The following is a 10106-nucleotide window of genomic DNA, read 5'->3' as shown; positions in this document are numbered from 1 at the left end:
GATCTGCAGGAAAAGATCTTGTGAAATAGATGGCTGGATGTTACCATTATAAATTGTTACAATGCTTTTAGGCAGACATTTGACAATATGTAGCAAAAGTATCTAAATACTCATTTCTTCTGGTACCATAAATTTTTTTTTTGCCAATCTTTCCAAAGGGAGTCTGTCCCATATTTGGAAAGGGCTTATGTATAAAGGTATCAATTTTTCTTTTTTTACAGTACTGGGGTTTGAACTCAGGGCCTCACACATTCTAGGTGGGTGCTCTACCACTTGAGTCATTCCACCAGCATCAGTGAAATTACTTTTTTAAATGTTACAACAGGTAGGGGGATGGGGGGTGGCTAAGTGGTAGAGAGCCTGCCTAGCAAGCATGAGGCCCTGAGTTCAATCCCCAGTACCACCAAAAATAAATAAATGAATAAATAAATTTGTTTCCAACATTGGAAAGCAATATCCAATAATATTAAAGAACATCTAAGCTGGTTGTGTTGGCCCATGCCTGTAATCCTAGCATTTAGGAGGTGGAGACAGGAGGATCAGGAGTTTAAGGCCAGTCTGGACTACATTAGAGAGAACTTATCTCAAAGAAACAAAACCAATAAAACAAAACAAACGAACAAAAAGCACATTTATAGAAATCTAATATTGCCTGATTTTTTTTTTTTTAATTTTTTGTGGTACTGGGGTTTGAACTCAGGGCCTCATGCTTGCTAGGCAGGTGCTCTACCAATCGAGCCATACCCCTACCCTAATATTGCCTAATTATTTAAAGGAATATTCACAAAGATTTTGCTACAAAGTAAATATGTTTAAAGTATATTAAGTGAAGAAAGTAGCACACACTGTTGGGGACAGAGGACAGAATAATTACAGTCGTGTTAAAAGATATTCTTAGAAAAAATACTGGCAGTAAAACTCTTAGTGGGCAGTCAGACTTTTTCCTACCCACCCTAGCTTTCTATGTCTTCAAGTTTTCTAGAACAAGCATTTATTATTTTGTGATGGAAAAAAACTATTCTATAAAGAAGGAAATGAGACACATTTGGTATGATTTGTTCATAGTCAACTTACTGCAATGCTAAATTAATCTACCACTTCAATTTTTAAATTAAATGCTCACTTACCATTTCTAAACATCGCCTATAGCACTTGCCAAGGATCAGTCATTAAACTTGTCAATTTTTATTATCTAAAGACATTAATTACTCATCGTCAAGTGCTGCTAATCTTGTCTTTTAAATATTGGTTGACATCACCCTTCTCTACACCCCACTTTTTTCTCTCATGAAGGCCCTGATCCTCGTCATGGTCTCAGCTTCTCTCCATCTCATCCTCCACTCTGCCATGAGGGCAGTGCTTGTACAATCCCCATCTTCTGTAATATTCATTTGCCTAAATCCCTCTATTGCTCGGCTGACTCCAGAGCTATAACACTTCAGGCTTCTTGGTGAGGCCCTCTTCACCTGAGCCCCCACCATTTTCAGCCCTCAGAACACACAAGTGCTTGAGCTTTCCTGACATTTAACACCTCCTTGACCTTGTTAATACCACAGCCTCAGTCTGGAACCTTCTTTACCAGTAACTCTGCCTTCTTCAAGCCTCAGGTCCAACATCAGCTCTTCTAGGGAGACTTCTCTAGTGATGATTGGGGTATTAGGTGATTCCTGAAAAGGCTCACGTGTTGAGGGCTTGGTTCCCAATGAAGCAGGGTTCAGAGCTGGGCATTTTGGAAAGTGACTGGATCCTGAAGGCTCTGACTTCATCCGTGGATTAATCAATCCCTTGATGTATTTATAATTGATGGTATTATTCGAAGGTAGGGGTCAGGGGTATGACTCAAGTGGTAGAACACTAGCAAGCCTTAGTATTGAAAATAAATAAAAAGAGAAGTGGGGCCTAGTTTGAGGAAGTACATCACTGGGGACGTGTCCTGGAAAGATATACTTTGTCTCTGTCTCTTCCTGTCTCTCTCTGCTTCCTGGTCACCATAAGGTGAGAAAATTTGCTCCTGCCACCATGATGCTCTGCCTCACCACCAGCCCACAGCAATGGAGCAAGCTGCCCATGTCCTGACATCTCTGAAACCACGAGCCAAAATAAATCAATACCACTTGTTATGTTTTCAAGGTACTTGCATACATAATAACACATCTAACCCATATAATAACCGCGCCAAACAGGCAAGAGAGGCATACCCCCCATTGTAGGGCAAAAAAGGTAAGATTCAGAGACAGTTTACTTGGTCACAGTCACTTAACTGTACCCAGGTGTTCTGACTTCTAGTGGGTTTCTCTTCCAACCTCATTTCCTGAAACATTGAATTAGCTAGATGAACCTGGAGAGGCTGAGGAAGTCTTGAGAACTAGTCTGAATTACTTTATGCACTGTAACCAGTTACTGGGCCCCGGCTGTTTCAGAGTCAATGCTGGACGCTTAAAGTAAATCACCTCGCATGGCAGTTAAGAGCCAGCTCTGCCTCGTTTGAATCCCAGCTCTGACTCAGGTGGGCCTGTAGGCAACAGCTCCACGCTGCAGTGTCTCCTCTGTAAAAGGAAGCTAATGAAGACTCTTCGCTGTTATAACTGTGGTTAGTACTCCGACGGCCTAGAACCGTGCCCGAAGCATAAACTCAATCTGTGTTAGATATTTTCGTTATTATTACCTCATCCAGTCCTCAAAACATCCACATTTTTACCTTTCAAAAACCTTAGTTTGCTCAAAGCCACATACCTAGTGAGTAACAGAGGTACTTTAAGCCAAAGCCAGTGTGATGCTGAAGTCCATGCCCTTTCTACTGTGCACAGGGCCTCTTGGTTAAGAGGTGAGGCAGGGCTCTGAGGTCATAGGTCATTGGTCAGCACTTTCTGGGGGTGACGATGTCCTGAGCAAGTTGCCTCAGCTGCTTGGTGCTGGTTTCTGTATCTCCAAAATGGTAGAAACTAGCTCTGATTGGGCATGTGACATAGCACAAAACCTGCTTATTGCGTCATGGTGTTGCTGAGCCCATGAGGGATGGAATGAAAAGGATGTTTGTAGAATAGCTGTGGCTGCTGTGTAGAAGGCCTGGGATAAAGGCAGGAAGGAGCTGTTGCAACAACCTAGATATGGCAAGGGTAAGAAGGTAGAAGGTTGACAGGAAAACAGCGAAAGAGAGAAAGCAGTACGCTCACAAGTGACAGTTACATTTTTCATTGAGTATTTTAATATTGTATCTTTAAGCGTTATTCAATGAGCCTCAATAATGACAATGATTTCTACCACCTTTTTTTTTCATGGTGCAGACTTTGAACGTTTAATCCATGTTACAGATGAAATTAATATAAATGACGGCTATTTTCTAACCTGACTGGAGAAAGGGAATCACTACTAATTCAGTAAGGACTTTAAGACTTGTCAAATACTGTTATAACAACCATCAACCAGAAATCCTTGTCTATCAAGTGGAATCCACAGTGTGACAAAAACTCTGTTGAATACAACATTTTTAGTCTACAAGGGCCAAGCAGGGGGAAAATGTTGGCTGGATATTTAAGAATTGATGGCCAAAAGCAGTCTATTCCAAACATAGTCATGTCTCTATACCTTCTGGAAGGTCAGGAATCATACCATGGGAGCTTAGACAAGTTGGGAAGGAAAAGTGAAGGGTACATATTGTTTTCCTGGAAGCAGAACAGAAACATGTTAAAGCCTTGGCTAATAAGGGCCCTTGAGTAACACTATGTAAGAAGTGAATTCGCTGGTATATTTAGTATGAAAAATTGTCAACTAGACTGAGTGGGAAAAAAATTTGTTGGGTAGCAATCACAGGAAATGTGGTAATAAGATCAACAAAGCCCTGTTGTTTGGAGTACCTTGTGAGGACTGAATACATAAATGGACAATGCCCAGACCATAGATGGAAACAGAATTCTGACCTACAATCTGAGCCACTACCCAGGAGACTTACCTCATGTAGAGTAAGCAGCCTAGGAAACCAGCTTGCTGGAATTCAGAGTTGTAGGAAGTCAGCCTGTGCTCTCTGGGGACGATCCTGGAAGGAAAACAATAACTTCTGTAACAATCAGCCCAACATTCCAGGACCTGAATAATAACTGACAACTTCTCTAATTTTGGTTCCCACTTCTGACGTAGGACGAATCCAGAAAGAGGCCAAATGCGCACATCCTCAAATGATCACAAAGGATGCCCTTCTTCATCTTCCTCTTCTTTGCTGGGGATGGAGCCCAGGGCCTTGCACATGCTAGGCAGGTGCTGTACCATGGACCTACATCCCAGCCCCCTGGTGCACTGCCTCTAGTTAGTCAGCCTACAGCTTCCCCAGGCCAACAGCCTCCAGTCAGGGCACCAAAGTCTCCCTTTTCCTTTGAGAAAGAGTCCCACTCTGCCTGCCTGTGAGACTCTGCCAAAACACAAGTGATGGTGGCCAGCTCCCTTGCTATAGCAAGCTCAGAATAAACATCTGTTGCTTCTTTTTAATTTGGTCTACATTTATTTCCACATTTGAGATAGAAGTTTCTATTATTATAGAAATAATGGTAAGACTCTTGGTATTTAAAGTATCGGTGTAAGATATTTTAACTTGGATATCAGTAGCAATTGTGGATTTTATAAATTTGTAGAGTGTGTGTCCAAATGACTATCAGCACAGGGAGGGGGTAAAAAAGAAATGGAGAATTTGAATAAAAAGCAGCCATGTGGCATGTATTAAAATCATGCTATACCCCATCAAAATATACAATTATTAGATATCACTTAAAAAGATAACCAATAGATCTGGATGCTGGTGGTTCATGCCTATAGTCCTAGCACTTGGGAGGCTTAGATTGGGAGGATCGTGGTTCAAGGCCAGTCCAGGCAAATAGTTCTCGAAACCCCATCTCCAAAAATAACCAGAGCAAAATGAACTGGAGGTGTGGCTTAAGTGGTAGAGTGCCTGCTTTGCAAGTGTGAAGCTCTGAGTTCAAACCTCAGTCCTACCAAAAAAGAAAAAAAAAAAAAAGATGGCCAGTGGGCAGTGGTATCAAATATACAATTTCTCTTTGCAACTACATGTCTGTTTTCCTTGAGAACAGTGCATATTGATCACTGTTAGCCATGAAAAGGCTAACCTTGTGTTGAAATGTTTCCTGTTCCCCCCTCTTTGTTCAGCACTCTTTGGGTGCTGGTGTGGCTACATTTTGTCTGCCCAGCTCCATGCAATGAGCCTTTTGCTTTGAGAAAAATGAGCATTCATGTTGCCACATATTTCACTAAGCTGCAAGACCAGCTCCATTATTTGTACAAAGTGAAAATGCGAGACCTCTGGTTCAAAAGTCATCAGAGATTTCTAGACAGAACAGAGCATGAGGCCCTTCTTGGTTGCCTCTGAGGCCCACCCAGGTGACATACTGCAAAGCCAGCCCTGCTAGGCTATGAGGCAAGCACATTTTAGGAAACATTTCTCCCTTTTCTTGACTTCTTTTTTCTCTTTACTTTGCTAAGGAAATAATCTCTTAAAAATGTCATCCTTTTTATAAGAAGGAAGGAGAGGTTCTGCCTCCCTCTCTCTTTGGTCTTCACCCACAGCACCAACTGTGGGACTAGAGGTCCTAAAAGTCACGCATGTGGAAACTCAATGGACTTTTCTAGAAGGCTGAGGCTGGGAGAGTAGCGAAAGGCAAGACTTGTGTTCTTTTTAAGAAAGAACAGAAATCTGACAGTGATACTGGATACTGGAGGTTCATGAAGTGGGTTAAATGAATCATTAGGTAGTCTGTTATTTGCTAAAAATAATAAAAGTGCACAGCGAATGGCCATGAATATTTAACCACAGATTCCTTCTTTATGGGCGGTGTATTGCAGCTGTTATAATGTACAGCAAAGGAAGAGAGGAAAAACACTGTAGATAAAAGGAGATGCTTGCTGTTTCTTTACTATAAAGAATCAGCTACTTTTTTAATTAGGAAAAGAATGAAGCTATGTTGTTTCACGGCTTCAAAATACTAATCTTCAGCAAATAAGACTAGACGGTACCTGTAAATATGATTATCTGACCAGAAAAATCCATGATTCATCCTCCTCTGCAATATTTATTGGCATAGTTCAGGCAGTATAATTCCAATAAGAGACCTGAAAATTTTTCAGAACAAGATTAAACTAGGTCTATGTTCTATAAAACTAAACTCAAATTGCATAATGTAAGGAATAAGCAACTTGAACTCCAACATGACTTTTCTATCATCACAAAGAGTGGGATTCTGAAGAAGTTAGGCCCTTTTAGTTTGGTACTTATTTTATCTTTGGTTATAATCTCAGGCCACTAGAGATTAAGGTACTAATGGAACCAGACACCAGGTCTGGCCAAGTACCCCTTCAGTTGAATGTTCACACAGTGTTTATGTTGGAGGTCATTGGCAACAGTTCAGCCAGTGTTCAGCAATCCCATCCCCCAAGAGTCATCTAATTCCCTCCCCTCTTCCAACCCTCATGCCTTAGAAATGGTTATCTTCCCAAACCCAGTTACTGAAGTGAAGTCTTAATGTGGAGAACTAACTGTTCATTCCATTAGGCTTTGTGAATTAATTAAAATAATGCTTGGATTTCCTCCGTAGTAATATTAATGAAGGCTTATTTTGCCAGGCACTATTTATTCACATGGTGTCTATCATCATGTAGATTCCACAAAAAGTCTGTGATCTTCATGCTTACAGATAAGGAAACTGAGCTTTGGAGAGGTAAAGTAACCTGCTCAAGGTCACACAGCTATTGCCCAATTGACCATTCTCACAAAACTAGTTGGTGCCAAACCAGGACTAGAACTCACATCTTCTGGATTCTAGTTTTGTGGTCTTTTCTGTCTCAACAAATACTTATTGAGCTTCAATTACATTGTGCTAGACTCCAAGGGAATGCAAGGGTTGTAAAAGTTCTTTCAAAAATAATTTCTAAAATGCTCTCCAGCCTCAGATCCTTCTAATTCACACTGCTTGCTAACATGCCATAAAAATTATTTAAGTCTTTTTGGCTCAAAATAGTTTTAGTTATTCTCTATTTTGTAGAGAACCAAGTCCAAGTTCCTTTGAAAGGCACTTAAAGGAACAGATACAGTGGCAAGAGTCAGGCTGGTAGACTGGCTCAAGTGGTAGAGTGCCTGCCTAGCAAGTATGAGGCTCTGAGTTCAAATCCCTATAACTGACAAAAGAAAAGGAAAAAAAGAGTCAGGATGTGCTGAGTGTCTTGAGTTTGAATCCTGATGCTATCCACATCTTATCACCTTAGTCAAATCACATGATCTGTCTAAACCTCAGTTGTCTCATCTGTAAACTGGGGAATAGAGTTATTGAAAGTATTTGACCAGGTAAATTAAGGGCCTAACATAGAGTGAGGAGCAAGGAGTCCATTGCCTTCCCTATCCTTCCCCACAACAGCTAGGCTGTCTTTTGACCATCCCCTGAACACAGTTACACACTCCCGCCTTTCTTAAGAGCTCTCTTCAGGCTAGAGTGTCCTCTCTGTCACTCCCCATCTAGGCTAAGTCCTGCTCATCCTTAAATACTCCACTCAAGCCTCATTGCTTCTCTACAGCCCTCCTAAGACCCTTCTCTCTCACACTTCTGAAATACTACTGTCTTGTGTCATGAATTTAGTACCCCATGCTGTTATTAAACCTTTCATGCTTGTCTTATCTCCCCAAAGGTGCTGTAAGCTTCTTAGGGGGCTAAGATGAGGCCTTCTTTTCCCTTGTATCCCCCACAGAGATGACTGCAGTATGACACCAGTGACAAGTGTTCAATAATTACATGCTGTGTATATGAATGAATACTGCATTATATTACATTTTGCTAAATTATACTTGTATGCCTGGGGGGACTGAGATGTGAGAAAATAATACTGCTATTTCTCCTCCTTCTGATGCAGATTGCTTTTTAAAATATTATCTGTCCAAACCTGCTTTGTTTTTATAGGTATAGTATTTGTTCTCCAATATTTCAATATACCACTTAAAATCTGACCTGAAAAAATTATTAAAGTTTGTGTTTTAAGTGGGGGAGGGGAGTACCAGCTATGACTAATGTCTTCAATTTATAGTATATCCAATTTGAAGAAAACTGTGCTTTTTCATAAGGTTGCATAACTGCTAACAAAAACATTTTCAGCCCCAGGATGTGTTTCTTTGGAAAAAAAAAATGTGGCCTTCACTGAACTAGGGAAAATGTAAAAGCCAAGGGCATAGCTTTCCTTGATACACATCTTCCCCTACATAGAGGAGACACTCAAGTATATGTCAGATTGAATGTCCTCTCCTCATGTAATGTGTGATGGTAGGCAGAATGTAGGCTCGTATATTCTCAATAAAAAATAGTTCATTTTAATTCTGGATAGTGTAGATATGCCAACCATTGAGTATCAGCATCAAGGATGATTAAAGGGAATGAGTGAGAGATGATGTCATGGATTTCTATGTCTACCTGTTGTGGATTAAATAATCAAAACAAACAGCCCTGTATATTACCCACTTCCTACTATTTGTTGTTACTGCTCTTGAAGGTGGACTACTGGTGAATAGTCCTTCAAATGAATCATGACTCCAGTTAACTCATTGACTGCCTGTGGTCCTGAGTTCAATCCCCTCTACTGCATAAAAAGAAAGGAAAAGAAAATATATTTCAAAATAAAACTCTTTAAAATTCACTTATCAGTGGTTCAATAAAAAATTTTAAACTCTTGCATAACGATTTATATTTTTAAGTGTATTAAAAAATGAAAAGCAACATTTGACCTTGTTATCTATATCAAGCTAATGAAATCAGATTTTAAGTTTTAGACTTTTACTTTACTTCTTATCGTAAGGATTCATTTTGTTGCCGGAGTGGATGCAAGAATTAAGATCTATAAAACCATTTAGAATCAATCAGAAGCAAAAAATTGTTTTTAAGGACAGGAATGAATTCTGATATTTTAATTGATTGGCTGAGTTGAATTGGCTAAGTTTTATAAGCAGTTTATTTAGAAGTTCAAAATGTGGTCAGCATACCAGTGTTTAACCTCTGTATTCTAATTTGTATACATTTTGAAACTATATTGCAAAACTGTTGTTTGCTTCTTATATGTTTCATAGTGTTGTCTGAAATTAAAGCACATTTGATAAAATTAAAAAAAAAAAAAAAAAAAGGACAGGAATGAATTCTGATATTTTAATTAACCAATTTACTGGGAAGTTTGGTAGTAGAAGGTGAGCTCTGAAAATTATGATGTTGTCATTACGAATTAATGACTATTAAAAAATCAGTTTTGAGTGGCAGCAGTAAATTACATAGAAAACTATGTAATCTATCTCCTGATAGATTACATACTGCTATCTCCTGATGTAGGAAAAAATATTCATCATAATTTCCCTGATTAAAAAAATACAGAGGTAGAGATTTTTTAAATAGCATATAAATATAAGCAAGGTTTTTCTTAGAAATTCAGAACATGTTTATATCACCATTTGTAATCTCAAAAAATAAAAACTAGAAGCACCCTTTCCTGAGCTCTCTAAAGGTTGGCTCAGTTCCTGGAGGCTAACATAGAAGGGCAAAGGAAGTCTCCATAAAACCTAGAGAAGAACTTGTAAAACTCCTCTCTGGATCCTGTCTGGAGTTATAGCTGGGAGGAGAAAAAAAAAACCTACAAGCAACCTAAATTCTCAACAAATGGAATGAGTAAAGAAATTATAGTACATTCAGTTGGTGAATTTAGCAATTATTTAGACTTTGAAATACAAATATATCACAAATTAAAAATATAAGTGATACAAATTAAGTTTTATATATAAATATTTATTTTTGCTATGACTACAATCAGGTAAAAAGATGCACAAATGAAAGTAATGGGAGAGAATGTACAGAAAAGATTATGGAATTCGTCTTTGTGTGATGAGGTTAGGAACTTCCTTTTTTCCCAAATCTCCTATAATGTTTTAAAATCTATTTATAATCTTGAAAAATTAATTCTGATTTTTAAAGAAATATGCTGGAGTATAGCCATTAGTTTGAACTTATGAAATTGCTCATTTTTCATCTTTTTTTTGCCTACCAAAATTGCAACATACAGTTCAACCTAGTACTGTATTATTGTCCAAC

At 38.9% G+C, this 10106-nt stretch overlaps 1 non-coding gene across 1 annotated transcript; it reads left to right on the top strand.

Annotated features, from left to right (window-relative positions):
- The first annotated feature begins 9512 nt into the window (after positions 1-9512).
- LOC141415326 (small nucleolar RNA SNORA26) lies at positions 9513-9632 on the top strand. Its single transcript, XR_012440299.1, has one exon. It is a non-coding gene; the product is annotated as a small nucleolar RNA SNORA26 (small nucleolar RNA).
- The last annotated feature ends 474 nt before the right edge of the window (positions 9633-10106 follow it).

The sequence above is a fragment of the Castor canadensis genome, chromosome 12, assembly GCF_047511655.1.
Source record: "Castor canadensis chromosome 12, mCasCan1.hap1v2, whole genome shotgun sequence".
Lineage (NCBI taxonomy): Eukaryota > Metazoa > Chordata > Mammalia > Rodentia > Castoridae > Castor > Castor canadensis.
The sequence above is the reverse complement of the archived record's forward strand: the minus strand, read 5'-3'. Positions and strand labels throughout refer to the sequence as shown.